The 20,011-nt window shown below is 45.9% G+C and overlaps 1 protein-coding gene and 1 long non-coding RNA gene across 6 annotated transcripts in view; one reads left to right on the forward strand and one right to left on the reverse strand.

The window, feature by feature from the left end:
- BTBD9 (BTB domain containing 9) overlaps window positions 1–20,011 on the reverse strand; it is a 417,533-nt gene that overhangs the window by 25,022 nt on the left and 372,500 nt on the right. The gene's annotated exons all lie outside the window — the stretch shown is intronic.
- LOC147580926 (uncharacterized) lies at window positions 6,057–19,675 on the forward strand. 2 transcript variants are annotated; one of them, XR_015251217.1, is made up of 3 exons: window positions 6,057–6,711; window positions 16,815–16,925; window positions 19,585–19,675. It is a non-coding gene; the product is annotated as an uncharacterized LOC147580926 (long non-coding RNA). The 2 variants fall into 2 exon arrangements; XR_015251216.1 differs by having other exon boundaries at window positions 6,078–6,520.

The raw sequence follows: 20,011 nt of genomic DNA on the forward strand, positions 1-20,011 counted from the left end.
TGAACATGCCAACGCTATACTGTTATGCAAGATATTTCTAGTGGGGGGAACGGGGCAGGGCAAGGGGGGTGACAGTCAAGACAGGAGGCTTTGATCCTGGCCCTTCATGAACTAGAGGTGGTATGGCACACTGGTTGACAACATGGGCTCTGGGTCAGAATCTCAGTTTTGCACTTTTACCAGCTCTGTGACCTTAGGCAAGCTGCTTAACCTCTCTGGGCTTCAGGCTCCTCATCTGTAAAATGAAGATAATAAAAATATCTAGCTTTTTTGGGTAAAGATTAAATATATTAACAAGTATAAAACATCTAGAACCATGTGCTAAGTACTAAAGCACTAAAAATGGTACTGTTATTACTACTGGAGATGGTATTGTTATTACTACTAAATTACTATTCAGCCAAAAGAGTCTGGACAGGACACACTGCTTTCCTGGGCCTCATCTGGGAGTCACCAAGTTTGTTACTATGTGATTTACTGACTACTGCAGAGGTTCCCAGGGGTACCCATGGCACCCCATCAGCACCCATTTCTTGGAGGCAGTCAAGGTGGCTGGGCTTTGGAGGAATTATGCAAGCATTTCTTGAATATACTCTTGAACCTGGCACCTGAGTGTTCCAGGGGATCCACGCAAGACGTAGTGCTGGCCCTTAGGGGCTTCCTGATCTCTCTGGGGAGATCAGCTATCCTTCTGTGAACTATGGAGAGAACAATGTCAACAGTGCATTGGTCCCAACTCACAAACTGGTGGTGTTCCAACGCTTCCCTTGTAATTGGTTGTTTGAAGCTTGGAAGCAATTTTTCCAGAGAAATAAAGTTATAAATTTTGGTTGGGTTTCCAGACCCACCCATAACATTCAATTTAACCCATAATGAGGCTGAAATACTATATATATGAAGTTAAAAAAAGAAAAAAGGAAGAAAATGATGTTGTTGCCATAGTGGTAATTAAGCCAGAAAAACAAGAGCTCGAGAACAGTCTCTCTAAAGCTGCTGCTTGACGAAGGATTAAGTACTGTCAGGCGCATGCAATCAGGCGCCTGTGGCTGGCATACGGTAGGTGGTCTGTTTAGGAGTGAAAAAGTAGGCCAGGAGCTGTCCTCTGTCTGCAGACCACTGCGTGGTCACAAAGTGCTTCACGATCATGATCTATCACATCTGGTTGCCAGCAATCTGTTAGGTACCGAGGCAGCCAACTGCAATCCCATTTCTGAGGTGAGACACTGAGGCAGAAAGATAGGCAATCTGTCCACATTCCAGTGCCACCAGGTGTAGAGTCAACAGAAGCCAGATTTAATGGCTGTCTGTTTTCCTTCCACCCAAGGGCACAGTGAGGAACTTTCTGACTGAGAGGCTGGGGCACTGACTAATCCCTGTCGCCTGGGTCCTCGAGTTTCAGACCTCATTTATGTGCTGGTACCGTGAGGCCAAGCTGGAGATCACGCGCATGAGCGGATCTCAGGCTGACCTCTGGGTCCCTACATGCAATGGCGGTGAACTGGTCGGAAGGGTTCAATGGGGCGACGGTGTTTGGCACACGGTGGGCGCGCAGTGGCTTCCGGCTGCTGTTCTGTCTTCATACTCACACGTATGGAAGAGCGAAGAAGAGGCTCCCTAGGTGCTTCCTCTCCACACAGATCAGAGTGGAGACATGGAGAACACACGGGGTCGTACTGACAGGCAAGCCAGGGGACTGCATCTACAATGTGCCCCCCACCCCTACAGCTGCACACGTTACTCATGGAAACAAGCATGCTTACAAAATATTCTTAAATATTCTGGAAGGAGATAGGCTGAGTTCATGACAGTGGTTGTCTCAGAGAGAGGGTGAGGAATGGGTTTGCTGACGGGAGTACAAAGGAGGCTTCATCATTAACTGGAATGTTTTATTTCTTTGATTAAAATAAAAAAGATGAAGTGAACGTGAGAAATATTAACTACAGTCAATTCTGGGGATGAGTATGTGAGTGAATGTTATAATACTTCTTATTCTTTTCTGCATTTTAAACAGTTCTTGAAATAGAGAAAAAAAGAGGGAGAAGAAAGGCAGTGAAACAGTGCCTGTGTTTATACGAGAAAGAATTTACCAGGGGTGGAGTTAACCAAAGTGCAAATATAAAACTTAGGGGGCTAGGTGGAGTCAGTCCCTCGGTGGGCATGTGGATTTGCCAGGTAGCGCCGCTGGCTCCGGGGACACGTGCGTCTTTGTGGGAGCAGAGGACAGGAGAGCTGCCGGCTTGGGGAGGGGTACAGCGGCCATCTGTAGGTGCCAGGCTTGTGTGAATGGCTCTGGTGACAAGGGCCACCAGAGAAAGGAAGGCAGCGGGACTCAGCTGAGACTGGCTTTCCATCCTAAGCCTCATCCTACCTTCTCTGGGGGTCCTGTAGATCCTGTACCAAGGGAAGCTGGTCTTTTAGGTTCTGGAAAATTATGTGATTCTGATGCCTATGCTATAAAGAGAATGCCAGGGTCAGAACTTTTTTGGAGCAGACCTGGTAAACACTGGGGAGATGGCCAGGGCCACACTGGCAGTTAAACATGGCAAACTGAACACACGGGTTAATCTTTGCTCCCTCCACTAAAAGGGCAGTAAGGAAATCTAATATATGCATCATATCAAATATTAAATATACGTGTTCTAACACACACGCGTGCGCGCAAGCACACACCCCAAGCAGAGAAACAGTGAAGACACATTACCCTCTCTGTGTTTTCGCTTGAGAGACAATGCACAGGAAGCAAGTAGATTCACACTACAGAACCCTAGAAAAGCTCATGTCCCTGCACTATCAGTTACCTTTGAAGGTGGGGGTTATACAGGGGACTCAACTACGAGAACTGGTTGAAAGTAGGTGAAAGGAGCAAATTGACCCCCCATATCCCTTCTCCTTCCTCCTCTACAGCAGGGATGAGCCCTCTCCCACCTTGGCAGGAGACAGAGATTTCACTCTGGAGTCCTTGAACAGAGAGGGTCTACTCCAGGGGATTGAGGCACAGTAGAGGGTGGGAACCTAGGGGTCTATGAAGAAGGATTTACATGAAGTGAATGTCTCAAATGGTGAGACTTCCAGTCCCCTACCCTCCTTGTCTTGGCTTTCAGGCCACCGTGATCCAGGCTTAATCCCCATGCAAGACACTGGAGGATCCCTCTGGAGGATCCCTCTGGAGACTCTAACCAGCCCAAGAGGAAAGACCAAGAGCCACTTATCCAGTTTCTTTCTTCCTGTCCCTCCAGTCTGCTTTCCATAGATACTTACTCAGTGCTTACTATGGAGTAGGCCCTATTTTAGACTCTGCCATCAAGAAGCCTACATTCTAGTGGGAGAAAGAGACAAATAAATATAGGGCTAAGTAGAAAAGTAAAGCAGTGTAAGCAGATTCAGAAGTGCACACTGCTTTTAGAGAACATATTTAAGGAGGCTCGCTCTGGTACGTGACAAGTGAGCGAAGACCTACACCAGCGGAGTAAATGGCCAGGTGGATCTGGAAGAGTGTTCCGGTGAGAAGAAACAGAAGGCAGCTGCTGTGCTGGACCTGAATGAGATCGGGCAGGGATCTCCCAGTGAGACACCAAATCCCTGTCTGATAACCCAGAAGGAAGCCCGCAAACCCACCCTCACACGAAAATCTTCCAACCAGCTTTCTCATTGCCTAAGGTTTGAAGGAGAACAGCCAGTCGAGGATCACCAAAAATCCTAACATGGAAAAGAGAGACCAAAAGCACAGAGAAAAGAAAAATAATTCAGAAGATACAGTTATAATTCAGTAGACAGAATAAAACTTCAGGAATAAACCCCTATAAACTGCCAGATAGATAAAAGAATTATTATACTCTTAAAAAATTTTTTTTTTGTAATCTTGATTTATTTTTGAGAGAGAGACAGAGTGAGAGTGGGGGAGGAACAGAGAGAGAGAGAGAGAGAGGGAGACACAGAAACCAAAGCAGGCTCCAGGCTCTGAGCTGTCAGCAGAGTCCAGCGCGGGGCCTGAACTCACGAACGGTGAGATCATGACCCGAGCCGAAATCAGATGCTTAACCAACTGAGCCACTCAGATGCCCCATACACTCTTGAAATAAGAATAAGATGATATGAAAGGGGATATTTAGAGAACAAGAAAATGCTCTTATCAATTGAGGCTATGAATTGAAATCAATAATCTAACGAAGCTAGCTTAAGTTGAAATTTTGTGGAACATCCAACAAGACAGCAAAGATAGAAAATAGAAGAAAAAGGATAAGAAAATGAGAGGACCAACGAAGAGGTCCACTATCCAACTAGGAGGTGTCCCAGAAAAAAAGAGCAGAGAAGGTATGAGCTATAATACTGTCAAAGTAAAAAGAAAATTTCCCATATATGGAGGACATAACTTACTAAGTTAAAGAGCCCACTGAATGGTCACTACAATAGGTAAGAACACAAAACATATTATTGAGAAATTTCAGAAGATCTAAATGTTTCTGGACAGGGCAAAAGCAAATCAACCTAAAGATGAGGGAACCAAAATTACATGAGATTTTTCAAGAGCAACACTGGGAGTCAGGAGAAGATAGAGCTGAGCTGTTCCTTCTAAGTGTTGAGGGAGAAATTAGTCCCAGCCAGAGGGCTATTCCTAGCCAAGTCACATATTTGGATAGAATAAAGAAACTTGGATTCAGGCATATAAATCTGAAAACACTTACCTCCAGGGTATTCACTAGAAACTTCTGGAAAATGTACTCCATCAATAACAAAGGATTAAACTAAGGCAAAGAAAGTTACAAGATCCAGAAAAGAGATGACCCAGGAGGATGGGAAGGGAAAGTTGAGGACGAGAGCTGAGCAGAGGCTTAAGGGGACCAACCCTGCAGGAGAGGGAAGGCAAGGCTCCAAGAGGGAAAAACCGAGAGGTGTTAGGCTGCGGGGATTTGTGTGGCTCTGACAAAAATAAGTGACATGTACCTATAAAATTAATGAATGACAGATAATATGGAAAACTAAGTAATTTTTAAAAATGTTTATTTACTTTTGAGAGAGAGAGACAGAGAGAGAGAGAGAGAACGAGCAGGGGAGGAACAGAGAGAGAGGGAGACAGAGGATCCGAAGCAGGTTCTGTGCTCTCAGCACAGAGCCAGATGTGGGGCTGGAACCCTTGAACCGTGAAATCATGACCTGAGCGGAAGTCGGATGCCCAACCAACTGAGCCACCCAGGCGCCCCCTAAGTAATTTTTAACTCCAGGAATAACAAATTATATTACAAAGAAAGGCAATTTTAGCAAACTATGTGGCTTAGCCCAGAACAATAGTCAGTCATACTAATGCCAACGCTAAATGCTAAAAACTGATTTAACGGGAGTGAGAAGAGGGGAGAGGGAGAGAAATACGATCATGGGAGGGAAGGGTAAGGAAGCTAAATCCTTATCTTCCAAAGTAGGGAGATGATAGATAATTTTGGTAACAGTATTAAAAAGCAGCAGGATAAGCATATAGTTTAGAAACCTGAAGGTACTGACCAAAATAAAGGTCTATAAGACATGAACATGTTTGCCTCAAAGTCTAAAAGTCTGATCACGTGTTATGGTGGCCAAGTGGGAGGACACAGGCGCTTTCACACCCCGCTCGCTCAAGGAAGTGCCAACCAGCAACATTTTAAATGCGCATACCCCTAGAGCTAGCGATTCCTCTTACATCACTTGAGCTTATGACACGTTTCCAGCCGGGGGACCCGGGAGTAAGGACTGCAATGTAGCACTGCTTGAACGGCAAGAGAATAGAGACAACCCAAATGCTCCTCACTGGTCAAGTGGATTATGGTCCATCTCTTTCCCTATGATGAAAGACCGTGCAGCTGGAGAGGGCAAGGGAGATGGAGAGGGTGGGGGAGGGAGAGAGGAAGGCAACATTCTAGAGTTCTCCTAGGTATAGAAAAATCTGTATGAAAAAAAAAACAGGAAAATACACACATTTGTTTATGTATAAACGATCGAATCTCTGGAGCAAGAGGTGGTGGGTGAGATACACCTTGCTGTCTTTAGTCCTTAATTTTTAACCATATTAAAGGCATTTGCTCTGAATGTATTATCTTTTACAAATATTAAAAGACTGTTGGGGAGGAGGAAGGCAGGCAGCTGCCTCTGGTGAGTGGGACCTGGGCTGGGGGCGGTGAAGCAGCATACTGTTGCTTTTGTTAATAAATCTTGTGCTGCTACCTTTTAGTTATTTATTTAAAAATGTTTTAATGTTTACTTATTTTTGAGAGAAAGAGAGAGAGAGCGGGGGAAGGGCAGAGAGAGGAGGACACACAGAATCTGAAGCAGGGTCCAGGCTCCGAGCTGTCAGCACAGAGCCCGACATGGGGCTTGAACTCACAAACCGTGAGATCATGGACCTGAGCTGAAGTCGGTGCTTAACCAACTGAGCCACCCAGGTGCCCCTCTACCTGACTTCTAAAACAACGTACATGTATAACTTGGATAAAAAATAAGGAAATTCAGAAGTTGAAAAATACAAGCAGAGCCAAGAAGAGGAGACAAACCTACGGTGAGGAGGCATGGAAAGGGTATGTGGGGAATAGATTTATTTACAACCTTTGGGAGCAGGGCCGGAAGGCAAACATGAACCTTCGGAGAAGATTCCTGTAAAGGAAGGGAATATTAAAGGCTGTCCCCTATCAACTGAGCTGCAGTGACATCGGAGCCCTCTCGGAGCTGTGTGGTGCTGAGACGTGACAGGTATTAAAGGCCTTGAGTGAGCCTCCAGACTAGCCTGAAGATCCCTCTGACAGTTCTTTATGAGTGTGCCTCTCATGCTGACCCCACAGCTGCCTGCCGTCCCTTCGCACGCGCTGTTTTTACTGTCTGCCTCACAGCTGCGACAGGCCCAGGATCCCACATTCATCTCTAATCAGATCTAACACCTCACTGGCGCCTGGGCATGGGAGGGACGGTGCATCTTGTACAGCACTGGGGGAGGCGACAATTCTAGAGTTGTGACAGTCTTTAAACGGGCCCGGCGTGTCTCTCCCCTGCACATCTGGTGAGCACCTGGCACATCCAGGGAGCACCTCCCTTGCCCCAGAAGCAGAGTGACATGGTATCCTATGCAGCAGAGAGGCAGGGTCAGCCCAGATTCTGATGAACCCCTTCCCAAGAGCTCCCGGTCCTCAGATAGTGGACGCCAGTCTAAAGGAAAGCCTCTGTGTGGTGCAGGTCTAATCTGGCACCATGGGAGGAAATTCTTTTGTCTTCCACGATGCTTAACTGGAGTTTATGGCTGTCTCACTGCCCTGACTTCCAGGGAATTCTGGGTTCGCTCCATTTACCCTGTCTGTCTCTCCATTCAACAACTATTTACAGAAAGCCTTCTACATGCCAGGCCCAGGAAAAACACTGCTAAGTTAGTCTAACCTGACTGCAGACCTGAGGTGGCAGGAAAACAGATTGTTAGGAGCACCTGGGAGTTGTGACCATTTAGTCACATGCTGATCAGCCGCATGCTTACTGAGATCAAAGGTCACACAGGGGAGGTTCCTAAGCATATTTTGCTGGTCTACTGAGTATTTTTAAAAATCCGAGTTATCTCCCACTTAAAATTCGGGAGATTTCACATAAAAATACAAATACAAACTTCTAGTTTCCTTTGAAAGCTAGAAGATCTGGCATCCTTGGGTCCTCTTTTCTGCAGAGACAACACTGGCTAGAGCTGAGGTGAACAAGACAGACTGAGGTCAGCGGGCTTCTGGTGGTCTCCATCACTCTCTGGAGCCTGTCCTGGCCTGCTGTGCTTGTTCCCATCACCCATTTGGCCCAAGGAAGTGGCCAGGTTTCCATCCCAGCCTTAGAGAGAGCTCAGACAGTGTTAAAATGGAACAAATTAAATATCAAACTCTTGAACAGGAATCGTACCACCTCCAAATTCTTTGGGAACCTAGCACCAGAATAGATACACAAATTATGTTTCATTAATTAAAAAAAAAAAAAAAATCCGGCTCAGTTGGTGGAGCATAAGACTCTTGATCTCGGGGTTGTGAGTTCAAGCGTCAACTTGGGTGTAGAGATTACTTAGAAGTAAAATCTTTACAAAAGACTATCTTCTTACACTGTTGTATTCTTGGCCTTGAGAACTGGTACGACTGAGGGCAGAACAGCTGATACTGATAGTCTTTAGTCACTGCTGCTTGTCTTCCCCTGGGCTACAGTCAGTAGTAGAAGGTTTTCTGTGGAGCTTCCAAACATTCCGTCCAACTCCCAGGTCATGCCCCTGACCGATTACACTCAGAATCCCTGGGGGTGGGCTCTGCATGAGTCAGTCCCATTGAAACTCCTCAGGGCATTTCACTGTCCAGTGGGGGTGGAGCCCTTCCCCCGGCTGGGGATGAGGGTTGGGGGGCAGCCTGCTGGGACGGACACGTGTGTCCCTTCCTATTTACAGTGCAGGTGAGCCGTCCCCTACTTTCCTCCTGCCCTGGGGGTTTCTGGACCTATGTGGGCATTTCATGCTTTCTGGCCTCTTTTCTCTGGTGAATGCACTTGCATTTGCTGTTCTAACATGAACTGGTCTTGGGTTTTACCTTCCCTGCTCATAGCATAATTTTCCCTTTTAGAGGAGTTTCCTCTCAAAGGAAGGGTCAGGACCCTCCTGCCAGCTCCTCGTAAGAGCGGAGCCGGAAACTTCCTACCCTGTGGCAGCCACAGGAAGGTCTGTGTCCTGGAGATATTCGTAGAGTGTTCAAATGAGCAGTGGGGGAGCAAAGGGGAGAGGGGCCGTTTTAATACTCTGCATTGCACTCAGCCCCCCATCCCCAAGCCCCCGCTCCCACTCTGTGCCATCCACTCCCTGCCACGGAGCGCTCCTTGATTCCCCTAAGGGGATGCAGTAATTGATGATTAGCATTCCAAAGCTTGGCTTACATCCTGCTAGCCCGTCATATTTAATTACATTTTAACTATATTCGTCTTCGATAATAGCACGAACATAATTTAGATAATTATCTCTCTCTCTCTTATTCTCTGACTCTGTCTGTCTCACTTAGAGCTCCTTGCAACAAAAATTGCTTTCTCGGCTCAAACACATAAACAGACTCTGGGGCCAAGAGCTTTTCTTTCTCTCTTGCAGCAGCTGTGCTAGAAACGCAATGGTTTTGAGTATCATGCAGAAAAAAAGAAAATTTATGTGTCTTCCTGCCTCTGTATTCATGTTTGTACACAGCCGGTGGTGGGAGTTGGTGCGTGCGCGTGTGTGTGCGTGTGCACGCGCCCACGTTTGCACCTGGGCAAGAGCTTTTGTGCGGTATAGCAACAGGGGAGGCCTGGTCAATCAAATTAGTGTCTATAAAGCACCCCCGTGGTCTGGCATTTCTCTCTTCCAAGGTTTAATGGCTTCCCTCGCAAATTTAAACTCTGTTGAAACAGTTCTAAATGTCTGGGAAGTCTTTTGAAGAGATGTGTTCTTTCTAATAGGGTTTCTGTCACACTTGGATCTTATAATTAATGACCTTTACCCTTGCCTATTATCTGCCTCCTCCAAGAGCCCATCAGGTACCAGAGGAAAACTTGGGGCTCTTCCAAGGGAGAGTGTGTCTCAAGCCAATTGCTACAGTGTTAGGAGTCCCTGCAGACCTTCCCAACCACCACTGGGTCACGTGCTATCCGTGCCATCCGAGTCCCTGGCCTAATAATGCCCCTCCCCTCCCCGCTGAGAGTAAAACGTATTCTTCGGGAGCTTTGCTAGTTTTCCTGGCGAAGCCAGAGAGAGCTGAGCAATTTAGGTAGGAAGATTTTATGTTACAAAGTTCACACCTCTAAGGTTTTTGAATGCATGAGGGAATAAAAAATGGCCTCAGAAATAGCTACTATCCAAGATAATCCTGCTCAAAGTCCAGAGATCCAGAGCCCGCAAGGATGTCGACACACTACTTTACAAGATACAGTATGGGGATGGGGAATCCTTACCCCTAAACACTTCAGGTACTGTCCATTTCCTTGGTGTCCTCAAAGGCTCCAATAAATACAAGATTTCGTATAAAAACATTCCCCTTGTCTGATATTGAAGGATTACCCACCAGTCACTATCTTCTCCAGACAAATTCATTATTCATTTGGCTCTCGGTCCACATCAGAGACAAAAATCCTTTTTTTCCCCCATGAAGAATAAATACCACCAAGTAGTTCCCACACTGGTGACAGCCAGGCAGGAAGAGGTTGAAAAGGGGAGTGTCTGTGTAGTTAACAAACATAGGGACTCTTGCTGCCCCTTATTTGGGAGGCCAAAATTCCTAGCTCACTCTGGAAATAAAGACACAGACCAGACTTCAGGAAGCCGGGCAGAGCAGTCTAGACCAACATTTTGCCACCAGTGTGTTCAGTCCACCCACTGACTCTTCTGATGTGACTAGGCCCAGTACTGGTTCATGTGCAGAAGGGAAATGAACCCTTTCAGCAACATGATGGTTCTGGCAACTGAGTAGTAACTCTCAGCCCACCAGAGAAATTAGAAACATCAATGTGGTGACCCGGGAAGTTGTGAGGTCCCGTCCTTGGTGATGTCAAAGACCAGGACAGGAGCAGCCCTCTCTCTATCGCACAGGTTCTGGGCCATTCACCTCGCTCAGTGATGGCAGCTGGGGAGAATGATCTAACTGGGTTTCATGTATTGTGAAGTTCCTGTCCAGGACGCATTTGGCTACTTTAGGCCAGGCCTACGGTGGGCTTGAGGGGACACACTTCTTCTCCCTCATGGCCCTGAACAGGCTCCACATACCTTGATTTGCTCCATATTGTTTAGGAGGGATGTTCCTACTTTTGATCGTTTGCTGCCCAGCTCAGGTGCTTAGGAATTCTGCTGAAATCTGCCTGAAATGTAACAACCACCTGGGTCTTGGTCTCCACTGAATGGATGGAAGAGCCAGCCATTGGCCATACTTTTCTGCCAGCAGGTAGCTCTAGAGGCTGGGGGGGGGGGGGGGGGGGGCGAGAGAACATTCAGTTTGCTCTTCCCCAGAGGATCCCCTGTCCCTGGCAAGTACAATGCTCAACAGAATTACTGATTTAATGACGTGAGTGGCTCCTTTCAGCCTGCAAGGAGAGCAGGCTCGCTCTGAAAAGGCTGTTGCCTCTGAGGAGACAGCCTCCTCCTCCTTGGCTCTGTGTGACCGTCCAACGCCACCTCCGTTTCTCCTCCAGAAGCACGTTCCCTCGGAGATGCACGCTGGAAATGTGAGGACCATGCCTGAGCAGGAGCCAATTTTCAAATGTTAAGAATTTGGCAATTTCGTTTCCTAGTGTTTTAAATACCAAAAGGATTGAGAACACAATGAGGACTAAACAGTCCTGCGTTGCAGGTTTTAAAAAAGGGCTGCTTTTATGGAAATTCACGCCAAGTGCCTGTGCAGAACAAAACTCGACCCTGACCTCAGAAACCCACCACAGCACATACACCTAAGGTGAGCCAGTGGCCCTCCAGAAGGACTGCCAGGCATTCTCTGAATCAAATCTGACCAATTTCATAACTAAAATTACACCGAGCTCCTGCGGGTATTCCAGATCTGATGACATATGCCAAATTCGTTCAGCACCTAACACTGGGGAGATACTCAGTGAAAACTTAAAAATAGACACTCCCTCTCCAGCCATTAAGGGCCTTGATATTTGCAGCTGAACAGGTAAGAAATTGGGGGCCTCGGGGAGAGTTTTAAAAATCTCCAGAGTACAAAAGAATGTTTCTCTATGATGAAACCTATCACTCTCTGCATGGAGCCGTCCAAGATTAGCCTAGAGCCGCTGAACGCACTGGAATCTCTGATATGAGTTCCACAATAAAAAGGTGACAAGTGTTTCTGGCAGGTCCCATAAAGGCCCTTTCTGGAATTTGCATAAATTGCCACATTCAACACAATTAAAGCCGATGTAAGGCAGTATGTAACAATCTTTCTTCTGGGACATTTTCTGTTAATAAAAAAGCGGAACTTAAAAAGATAATTTCTCTCTCTTTTCAAACACTTTCTTGATAAAAAGTCACTACCACCCCCCACCCCAACTTAGCATCAATGGATTTCTGGGTGCGTGTGCTCTCTTGCAGGCCCCCTTGGCTCTCCTGGTTCTGAGTCACTCTCTGACCTCTTCCCTGGACTCAGGCCTACATGCTGGCAGGGAAGAACTCCGCCCTGTGACCCTGCTCTGCTCGTCTTAGTGTCTTCAGCCACGCCACCGTAGTGCAGGAGGGAAAGAGGCAGCCCTTGGCTCCCTGTGAGCTTATAAAACATGGTGGTCAAAGCAACAGGACAGGAGACGAGGGCAGGTATGAAGTACCAAAATCAGGTTAAATAATTTAGGTAATTTATGACACAAAAATCAAATGCCAAGACAGGTAGGGGGATTTAGCTGGGCAAGGACAGTGGTTGGAGGTATGGGAGGTCAGGGGTCTGTTTGGATCATTTTAATAAGCCATAGGAGCAAAATCAGGATCAAAACCATAGGTGCAAAATGCATGGGAGGCATCTCACTGTTTGTGATGAATCCTGAGTCCCCTCAGGCCAGCAACCTCAGAGATTCCCTTCCTGTATTTTGTAAACCTAGACGTCGTGTGTACACACAGGTGTGTGTGTTTGTGTGTGTACACATGTGTCCGGGACCAAGATCTGATGCAGTGCATCTCTTAACACCTGCTTTGAATTTTGTTCATGCCCCAAGGCTAAGACATCAAACAATGACTTCTTTACTACTTCATAGTAAACAAGCAGCCATGAAACACGCACAAAAATACGGTTTCCTTTCAGGTTGTGTTTTAATCTACCCCTAGTTATTTGCTGTGCTAGTCCCCTGCCCTGAGGGCTTTGCAGAGTTGAAGGCAGATGCCAAGAAGTCAAACTGCATTCAACAAGGTTAAAAGTTACCCTTGGCACGTGGAAATCTCCTGCAATAAAATACTATAAGACGGTTGCTGAAGCTTAATCAGCTTATTTTTCTGTATTATTTCTTGGGGAGGAAGGTTTCTAGGTGAAGGGGATGGGTGAGAAAACTGACCAGTAACTCTTTCTGATTCCATTGTCAGCCTTTAAAATCAGATAGATCAGCTATTAATCTCAGAAAGCCAGCAGTGAATGTGTGCAATAAATTTGTCATCATTTTATGAATAAGCTCTCGGTCATGAGGGCTTACTGTCTGGCAATTCACCTTTTCCATGATATTTTCTATCAATTGCATTTTGGAGCAGCTTAGAAAGAATATTATTTGTGTTCCTGGAGCTCGGGACATAAAAAACCCTCAGAGTGATGGAGATGTACAGGCAGGCCTCCTGTCTGCCCCTGGGCTTGCTAAGCAAACAGTTTACCGATGCTTGAGTGAGCACCACCAGGGGACAGGAATCACTCTTCTGGGTCCAGGAGAGCACTCATCTCCTCAACAGTTGCTAATGAAGGCCCTGTTAGCACTAGATGACGTTGCACACGCCCATTGGCTTTCTGTCAACGACTGCCAAATAGAGCTGTTGGTAATCACAGCTGGCAAGTTGTTTAGTCAATATTTTTGAAAAGTTCAACCAAGTGTGTGAAAGCACAGAGTAGATTTTCCTAAAGTTGCGAGAGGATTTACTCTTCTCCCTGCTTCGTTGTGGCTCTGCCCCCATCAGGATCATGCCGGTGTCCTGCTGTCTAGTCCTGAAGGGCTGTGGGGTGTGAGGTGTAGAAATGGATGAAATTTCAGCTCTTCTGTCATTCAGCTTGTTTTTTTCCATCAAGTCAGCGGAATTCTAGATCTGAGACTCTGAACTAGAGACGAACACAACAACAACAACAAAACCCTAATCAACACTGCCGTCACTAAGAACAGCTCCAGCTCTAGCTTAAAAACTGCCCCCCAGGGGGAAGGCCCCTCAACATCAACTTTAAAGCTTTAGGGAGGATATCAATATTTCTGCCCTTCACTCCTCATGAAGGACCATTGCTCTATTCTACGACTAAAGATGGCAAATGTCCTTTTTGGAGCCATTTCCCCGGATGTGACAAAACATCATGAAAGAGAACCACACTGAACTTGGAAAGCAGCGGACACTGCTACATTTGTTGACTCAGAGCACATAACTGGGGATGGCTGCACCATCTTTGGTGGTGGATATGGATGTCCATCTTTGTTTTCATGATTTTCGTTTTCTCCATTTTTATAATCTTTTCTGGGAATGATCATGACTCCCAACTTTGGGTCAAAATACCCTGTTAGCAGTAGACTTGGGACCAGCATACTGGTATAGGCTCTGCCGAATTCTTCAGAGGGGTCTTGTCTCAGCCTTCTTTTTATAGTGACTGAGTCGAGTTAGGGACACTAAAATGCATCCCACAGCAACGCAGCATTTGGGAAACACAGGTTTCTGCTAAAGATCCTGGATACTGGGACTCCCAGGTCTGGGTCCCTGCATGTACAGTCGCAGGTTTATTTTCCATCTTCTTAAACTTTCCCCCCAGTACAGGGGTGCTTAGCAGCTGATGACAGCATCTGAAGAATTTGCCATGGCACTGAAATTCCCACTGGTTCTCATAACTGAACCAGTAAACCCTGACCTGTGCTGTAGCTGTCACTAACACCCTCATGGTCACTGAAGAATACAGGAACCACCTTCTGGAGGGAACACTGACATGCCCTAGCTCAGGGCTTCCCACAGGGAGGGAGGAGGTGTAGTCCATAATATTCTGATGCACATTCTGATGTACTGTTCCAGGGGGTCTCAAACTCATCAGCAGCATTTAGAGGGCATGTTAAACAGAGACTGCCAGCCCCCACCCCCAGAGTTTCTGATTCAGCAGGTCTGGGGTGGAGCCTGAGAATTTGAGTTTCTAACAGGTTCCCATTTCCCAGGTGATGCTGATGAACGGGGGACCCCACTTTGAGATCCACTGTTCTATTTTGTAACAAAGAGGACAAGCCTATGTTACACTAGGTAGAAGGTAGCAAGCTGGAAAAATCATAGGTAGTTTTAGAATAAGGCGACCAGAAAGACATAAGAAGACAATTACTTGGTAGTGAGGATGGGGGACTGATATGGAAGTGATACTGTGGGCAGGAAGAGGGTCTGAGAGAGAAGAGAGAGAATCTGAAGCAGGCTCCATGCTGTTAGTGTGGAGCCTAATGTGGGGCTTGATTTCATGAACCGGGATATCATGACCTGAGGCAAAATTAAGGGTCAGGTGCTATGAGCCACCCAGGTGACCCAGCAGGAAAGTTTTAAATCCAGCTTTCCAAAGTACTCCACAGGTATCCTGGTCAGGTGAAGAGGTTTGCTGGCCAAGGATCACTACCCTGGGAAAGGAGCTGTGTTGGAGCAGGAAGTTCATCAGCCAGTAGTGACAATATCCGGGTTTTGGCTGGTTCTACCACTCACTAGCTTTATGGCCTTGGGCAAATCACTTGATCTCTGGAGTCCTTGCTGTCACACCTGGAAAATACCTATCCTGCAGGGAGTCAAAGGAAGCAGAGGCTGGGAGAGCCCTCTATAAAGAGTTACTATAAATGTCAGAAATCCCTCTGCTGCCACACTACCTGTGTCCTTGAGGGATTTGCACCTGCTGTGGGACCCACCTGACTCTCCCTTCCCTGCAGTCCCTACCTAGTTCCATCTCCCCCCACCCTAAGTGGGAAGGGGGGGGGGGTCTGCAGGAAGTTACTCAGCACTAAGGTGAGCCCTGCTTTGGACCCTGTTCTCAAGTAGTTGGGTCCTAGGAACTGGCTCTCACCTCATTCCTTGTCATTCAACAAGCACGTTCCAGTAATTATTCTGTACTCAAGTCCATGCCTACCCCCAGGGTCAGCAAACTTTTACTATCAAGGGCCAGAGAGTAAATATTTTAGGCCACATAGCTCCCTGTCACATACTATTCTTTCTTTTTTTTTTTTACAACCCTTTAAAAATGTAAAAACCATTCTTAGTTTAGAGGCCATATAAAAACAGTCTGTGGGCCAAATACAGCCCTAACCCCTGCTCTGCTGAATTCCCTTCATTCCCTAAAGTCCTAAGGTCCTGCTATAACCTTTCCAGTCCAATAGTCTATTTCTGAACTCCAATATCCAAGGTGGGGTCTCTGCACCTTGCTTGGAACACTCCCTAAGTACCAGCTCCTAGGCTGTGCTGTTTCTAGAATGACCTCCTGGACCTACCAGACTTCCTCCTAGGACTGCTTATCTGGACTTTTGCCCCTTCCTATTGCAGAGATGTTCTCAAATTTTCTCTTCCATCTCAGCAGGAAGTTGAACCCATGTCCAGGTTCTGACGTTCCTGATCTGGAACATCTACCACCAGTTGCCTGAGTTCTAGCCTATAGGCTGAGCATGTGTAACACGGACAGAAACTCAACATGGAGAGCTATGTGAAGCTATGATGACTGGGCAACATAACAAAGGAAACACCGGTTGTCTTAATTTACTTTATTCTCAAATCCCAATGATCAGCAGATTGTGTATTTCTCAGACACAAACCTTTAATGACTAGTTACACAGGATATGTCATTTCTATGAAATTTAATTTCTAGGTGGGTATGACATTTTGTCTGATAGGGGAAAACAATCAAGTTGTTGAGTGTGACTTCCTACACAGTTTTTTGTGAGTGCCCCCCACCCCCCGGAGTGTGCACCAGGTTTGTTAACACTGGCAGCCACTGATGACTGACTAGCTCTTTGTGGAGGGTTTAGTGGGTAGAAGTCACACGCTCCAGTGCTGCTCAGTCTGTTCCTTCAGAGGGAGCACGAGGACATTCATTTATCACATTCTCTTCTTTAGACTAAATAGTCTCTCCTTACTGAATTAGCCACCCACGTCCAGCTTCTTAACTTTCCTCTTTCTGATTAATTCTCAGACTTGAAGCAACCTCCAATTTTGTCCTACCATGTAGGACAGTGTCGGCATCTCACGTGCGACCTGACTGCAGAACAACACAGCCGCACAGCTTTGTAATTCACCAGAACGAGTGAGTCCGGGTGGTCATGGCCGCACAGCTTTGTAATTCACTAGGAACAATGAGGCTGGGTGGTCATGAAGTGGGTGTGTGTTCTTATAGCAAAATGAACTCAGCAGTCACTGAAGATGAAAAAGCAGATCATGTTGGCCATTTTTGTCATACGAGCCGTCTAGAAACATTTGTTACACCTTTCCACAGACACGATGACCTAAAATACACACGCAAATGATTTCAAACCTTGAGGAAGGCATTCAGCTGTCATCTTGCAGATGCCCTCCACAAAGGTGACGATCAGACCCTCTTTGGCAAATTTATTTTTAATACGGCAGATTGATGGTATTTAACATGGTAATATGGTCTATCAGATTCACGATTCATGAGTTGACATGGCTATCTGTGGCTAAAATATCCAAATAAACAACCGTGGAAGTGAATTTGTTAAACATCAAGATAAAGGTAGAGCAGTCACTTCTTAGGCTGCAGTGTCTGCCTGTCTGGACTGCTGAAGGAGGAGGTGGGGGTGAGTGAGCAGGAGCGCAGGGTGTGTCGCGGGTGGTACATGCGGTGAGGACAGAATGCTAGCGTGAGCACGCCCCGTCAGCACAGGCCCCCTCCACCTCGGCGCTGTGGTTCTGGGTTACTGACCTTTACCAGCCCCACTGAAGAGCAAGCTGTGTTCTCATGGCGCCAAGCTGAGCAGAGAGAACCTTTGAATGGGAGTTTACTCTTGGCTTTCTTTGAATAAGCTTCTTTGGCAGTGAGAAAAGCTTCTTACCTCCCCCAAGTAGCTTGTACTTGAAATACGGCTTCTAAGAAAGGGGTGTCACCCTATCAGCATTTTCACTGGGATTTGAAGCTACCCTTCCTGCATGGTTTGACAATATACACTTGTACTGGCCAACAAGGGATCTTTAACTCAACTCCCATAAAGTTTTACAATGTGTGATTCATTTCAGAAATGAGACCTGATAATGCAGATTTATCACGACGAGAAGCCTGCCTTTAAAATGTGATTTAATGGTGCCTATACTTATTCACTGACATCTTTATAAAACTGTTAGTGTGGAAATATATTTGTCTTTTTGAAAATAAGTCTTCCTTTTACAAGTATTGTGCAATAGCAGAGCCATACATTAAAAATGCAGCGGTGGTTTAATTACGCTGAAGCAACACTGCGCTGAGCACTGCCTTCTTCAGATTCTGGCTACACCACCAGGCACAGCAACCATCTCCTCCTTTCCAGCAACCTCCACTCATGCATGTGAGTCCCCAGCTCAGGGCCGCTACTGTAACTAGAGGGTAGAGAGAGGCTCTCCAAGGTCACACAGATACAATAATGCTGTAAATAAACAAGCTACTGATTATGATTTAATGCTGCTTTTCTTCCTACCTTAACTTGGTTTATGAGCAGATCTTGATGATTTAACCTTTCAGCCAATTAGAACAGAAGGTTTGATTGACAGCAAATGAATAAATAACATTTTAGTGCAGGAGATAGAATCATCCTCCCCTATTAATCAGTCCCTCTGCCCGTGTGCAGGTAACACGATATTTATCATGCCACTCTGCTACAGTCCCTTGGGGTGTCATTTCATGGCCTACCAGTAAAAACTTCACATTTACAGCAACTGCCCCTCTATTACTGTCGATAACATCTAATTGATATGTCAAACCTCCAAGGAATGCAGTAAATTGAAACACTGCTTCCCCCAAAGAAAATAAACTGGCAAACAGGTAAGTCAGCACCTGCCTTCTTATAATCCCAGACGCCTCCCGTCCAAAAGCCTCCCACCAGGAGCCCACTGCCACCTTCTTTATTCCAGGCTCAGACACTCAACACCCCACTGTACACACACGAGGCCAAGAGCACCACCGGATTCCTGCCCACAGAACGTCAGGGAACCCTGAGCACGGCCCGAGACAAGCCAGCGCCTTTAAATCATTTTGCCAGTGAAAGCCCAGCTAGACTGTGGGCGCCACAAGCATTATGTGCTGTGCAATTTGGGAGAGAGCAGTAACAGCCCAGTAACAATACTGCAGATTTCCTCTGAAGACCAGGCAGTGCTGTCAGAGATGTGATCTCATTTACCTTCCAAATATCCCTACGCGTAGGGAGGAACTGGCATAATTACTCATTGTTCAGAAGAAATGAAACCCAGAGAAGCTAAGAGACTGGTCTAAGCACTTATCATGAATTGGATACATCTGACACTGAAATATAAGGTTTGTCTTAAAAAACAGGACTTTTAGCTACTCAAACATAGCACTTAAAGGTATTAATAAAAATGCTTCAAAATCACACTGATGAAGAGAGAAAGGACTAAATTAGCATTGATAACTCAATCATTTTATTGACTTGACAAAAAAAATCTGATTTTAATAATGGACAAAATGAGATGCAGAATATAATCCCAAGGAGACACCATGAACTGAAAAGGTTCCAGCTAAAAAATATACAACACTCACCTCTGTCTCTCAAAAATAGGAACACCACATATATCAAAAGTAAATGAGACATCCATATAAAATGTTCACTTATAGCTAGACATGTTACACACATGTAAGCAGGGGGGTGGCCACAGATGGTCTTTCTGGCATATTCCATTCTATCTCCTCTCACTGCTTTCTTTACCCATTCTGTACCTTTTTTTTTTTTTTTTTTTAATAGATCTGATGTAGTGTGAACCAGCAGAAATGAAGTTATAATCCTGAGTTTGGGAGAAGATTTGTAGATTATCACAATAAAGAATTTAAAAGGATTCTTTTTTCTTAACTTTGTTTAACGTTTATTTTTGAGAGACAGAGAGAGACGGCAAACGAGAGAGGGAGACACAGAATCCGAAGCAGGCTCCAGGCTCTTAGCTGTCAGCACAGGGCCCTATGTGGTGCTCGAACCCACAAATTGTAAGATCATGCCCCGAGCTGAAGTTGGATGCTTAACTGACTAAGCCACCCAGGTGCCCCTAATTTAAAAGGATTCTAACAGCTGAACCCACCGAACTGTAGTGCCAGATAACCACCCTTCTAAACACGGGAAGTTGTCCTTGCATAGGCATTTGGGATTTAGATACTCAATTATCTCTCTTTTTACCCAA

This window comes from Puma concolor, chromosome B2, assembly GCF_028749965.1.
Source record: "Puma concolor isolate L17-30 chromosome B2, mPumCon1.1.hap2, whole genome shotgun sequence".
NCBI lineage: Eukaryota > Metazoa > Chordata > Mammalia > Carnivora > Felidae > Puma > Puma concolor.